At 54.7% G+C, this 3,751-nt stretch overlaps 1 long non-coding RNA gene across 1 annotated transcript; it reads right to left on the bottom strand.

Moving 5' to 3' along the window:
• Positions 1 to 296: 296 nt before the first annotated feature.
• On the bottom strand, positions 297 to 1,860 carry LOC120677271. Its single transcript, XR_005676239.1, has 2 exons — positions 1,748 to 1,860; positions 297 to 570 (listed from the first exon to the last, which is right to left on the bottom strand). It is a non-coding gene; the product is annotated as an uncharacterized LOC120677271 (long non-coding RNA).
• Between the last annotated feature and the right edge of the window lie 1,891 nt (positions 1,861 to 3,751).

Below are 3,751 nucleotides of genomic sequence, written 5' to 3'. Positions count from 1 at the left end.
TAAATTAATTGCACCAGTTCAGCCCAAATTGCATCGAGTTTGGTGCAGTAACAAACAATCCCAAATGCACCCAAACACTGCGAAACGCACCAAAACATGAGCTGAGGGTCCAATGGGGTGTATTGGGTGCGTTCGTTGCGAAAAATTCTGACACAATTTTGTGGCACAAACTTTTGCACTAATTGCACACCAGTTCAGCAAAGTCTGTGAAACGAACCGGGTTGTCAAACGGACAACCCGACTCCCTGTATCATTGTGATAGTCCCTGGATCAGTAGCTATCACATACAAAACTCATTTCAATTACATATCACAGTCATACTTCGTGATAAAACACATCAAAGGTTTAATTAATACATAATCCAGCGGATTGTTATACGAAATTCTGATACAAGCCCATTGGGCTAAAACGAAACAAACAGAACTCGGAAGCGGTAGCTAGACTTCTGGGGTATCCTCCATCTTGACGTCTTCTTTCATCCACAGGCAAACTTGAGCGAAGCATGAGTCGTCCTTAGTCCTTCCTTCAAAGTCATCGTCGATCTTCGAGTCGGATCCTGCATCTACCAAACTATCACCAAGGACGATATAGGTTCACGTCACCATCCGTATGCAAGCTTTAAGTGGAGGCATTATGGTATAAGAAACAGTCAACGGATAAGGCTAGGGTTTCCTATGCGTAGCATCAACAAAGTATAGCATCTGCCAAGACACCTGACGCGGGCCATTCCGGCATCCCGGACTCCATTCCGGCATCCCGGACTCCCAGTCAACTCACACCTCCGAGACTCACCCAAGTCCCTGATAACCAAGTCAGTACGAGAACTCCCTCTCCTCGCACCTCAGCTGCTATCCAAGCAGGAAAGTAGGCTAAAGGGAGGTAGAAAAGTATCAAGTCACACTAACTAATGGAAGTAACAGAAGAGTAGGAATGTACATGACCGAGTACGCGGCTATACGTATAGTTTTCACCCTGCAGGGGTTGTACACCTGTACCCACTCGAATCGCTGCCAGCCGGAGGCTAGCCGACTGACATCGAAACACCGATCTACTGAGAACAAGAACTTGCAGCCATGGCACCATCCAGCTTTCCCGGGTTTGGGCGCATTCTCTCGCAAGAGGTCGCCCCGGGACTGTGAAGCCATCTATAATAGGATTCCCATGAATCCCGCAAATCGGCGAACGTCTGGTCCACACCTGCTCCCCCTGCACTGATACTACATCCGCCTACAGGCTTGGCACCACGCTTACTAGCCTCGGACAGGATCCACCCGCATAGTGGATAAGTGGTTTGCACGCTCACAAAGTCCCACTAATCATAGTTACACCAACCGGTTCCTTATATGTCGGGGCGAGCATCTCCGTCCTCATGCGTATCCGCCACAGCGGTCCGCGACTGGCACCCATTACAGGTAAGGCCCACAAAACACCTCCAGAGTCTAACCGTGTCCAACGACACAAACAAACATGCCCCCAGCAAAGTCAACTTGCTCGCCCTCTGCTAAAAGCCCTAATCACCAACTCCTGATATGGTGGATCTCCACTCATGCCAAGACTATCAGATCACGAGGAAATCCCACACATACACATGCAAGCATATCAACCATTCAAACATGGTTTATATTAGGAGTTCAAGGAATACGGGCACAGAATTGGCTATGCAGGTTCATCTCATAACAGTAATAAAGCGATAGCAGTTCTAGCAAGCAATGCCTAATAGGTAATCAAATCATAGATGGGCATGAACCTGAGACTTCTCGTAGTCGTCCTAGGTCTTCAGAGTCTTCTCGTTGTCCGGGACGTCCTCCTGGGTCCTCTGGGCGTCCAGGGCATCGATCAGCTCCTCCTCGCTAAGGGCCTATTCGTAATTACGAATTACTAAGAGGGGCAAAGTGCAAAACTGCACAAAAGTATCCAAATAAGATCAAAATCACACCAAATCGTACTCTAATGGGTAGATCATGATTTTAGAAAATTTATGAAACTAGTTTCATAATTTTCGGAGTTTCGGTTAATTTATTATCAATTTTGGAAGCCTAAAACTATTTCTGAAATTAACAAATGATTTTCGGAAAAAGAAAACACACAGGGCCGACACGTGGCAGGACGGGAGAATGCCACGTGTCCTGCTGACGTCACCATGATGTCAGCGCAGGGTCGGTTCCCACTGACGTTAGCAGGGTCAAAGCTGACGTCAGCGTTGACTGATCAACGTTGACCAGTCAACGGTCAACATCCAGGTCAGCGGGGTCCACGTGTTAGTGGCCCCACCTGTCAGCCACTCACTAGAGGATGACATGTGGGACTTGCATGGCAGCAGGGTTTAAAGCAAAAGAAAAGGAAAGGGCGGCTTGTGTTCGTGGGCTCAAAGCAGCTGGGCCGGCTCGGCGGCCCAAGATCTCGGCTTGGATCGATCCGTTCCGTGGCTCGGTGTTTTGGGCTGGCTTCAGGGAGTGGCTCCACAAGCTGGCTCAAGGTCCCGATGGCTCGGCTTCAACGGATTGGGCCGGCTCAGGTTGACGGCCCACTTCTCTTCTTCTTTTCTTCTCCTTTCCTTCTCTTCACGGGCTGTCTTGGGCCGGCGCAGCATGGGGGCGTGTGGCCGTGTGTGCTGCAGGGTGGGTGCCAGGCGGAACAGAGAGGCGGCGGTCCGACGGCGAGGTCTAGTGGTAGAGCGGAGTACTAGTGACGGTGAGCATCTTCGCAGGGCAAAGCTTGGCGGTGGTCAAGGTAGGGCGATGGCGAGCTAGGTACGGGCAAGACGCGTGCAGCGCGGCGAGATCCGATGGCAACAGGGCGGAACCTTGGAGAGGTAGCTCCGGGGCGGCGGCGAGGATTCCCGGCGGTGACGACGGCGTCGGCGGGTCGAGAGCGCAGCGGCGGCTCACGTGAAGCAGGAGGCGTTATGTTGAGGTGGGGCAAGTGCGAACCAGGGCAGAGCAGATCAGGGCCGCAAGGCGCAGTGGTGGCAACAAGGTGGAAAGGGACTGGGTGAGGCATGTGAGTGCATGTGGAGCGTGTTCACGGCATGGGCGCAGGCACCAAGCGCGTCGCGACCACGGCGAGGCACGATGGGACGGCAAGGCCGGCGGCGATGAGGGTCAGGACGGCGGCTCAAGTCTATGGCAGAGCGGAGCCAAGGGCGACACGGCGAGAGGCGTGCGCACGGGATGCAACGTGTGCGTGGCCAAGGCGAAGCGTCGCGGGGTGGCTCAAAAGGGGCAAAGGCCCGGCCTAGGAGGCGCACGCACGCGCGCGGGCACCTGGCTTCCAGGGCCGCGGCGTGGCCATGGCGAACACGCTCGCCATGGCGGCACAGGGTGTCTGGGCGACGGCGGGCTGCGGGGTTACGCGGCGGCGTGGCTTGTCGGGTCCCTCCAAGCGAGGCACACAAAGGGGATCCTAGGGCGGCTTCGGCTCATCGGCGATGAGGTGGAAGACGGACGGTGGCCTACCGGTGGCTCGGGGAAGAACAGGGCGAGGCACCGTGATGAGTCGAGGCCGCGGTGAGTCGGTGCTGTGCAGGGAGCGCGGCAACGTCGGTGTCGTCGATCGGGGGCACCGGCGTGATGAAGAGCTCCAACGGGTGGCGTCCTCGACGGCAGCGGAATCTCCTCCTCCTCTCATTCTTCTTCTCCTTTCCTTGCCCTTCCTCTACTTCTCTTCTCTCCTTGGCTTGGCGGCGGCTGGGAAAGGGGAAAACTCCCCACGGCTAGGGTTTGTGGCGGCCGCGACGGGGGTTGTATAGGGG

This window comes from Panicum virgatum, chromosome 6N, assembly GCF_016808335.1.
Source record: "Panicum virgatum strain AP13 chromosome 6N, P.virgatum_v5, whole genome shotgun sequence".
NCBI lineage: Eukaryota > Viridiplantae > Streptophyta > Magnoliopsida > Poales > Poaceae > Panicum > Panicum virgatum.
This window is presented reverse-complemented; position numbering and strand designations above follow the sequence as displayed.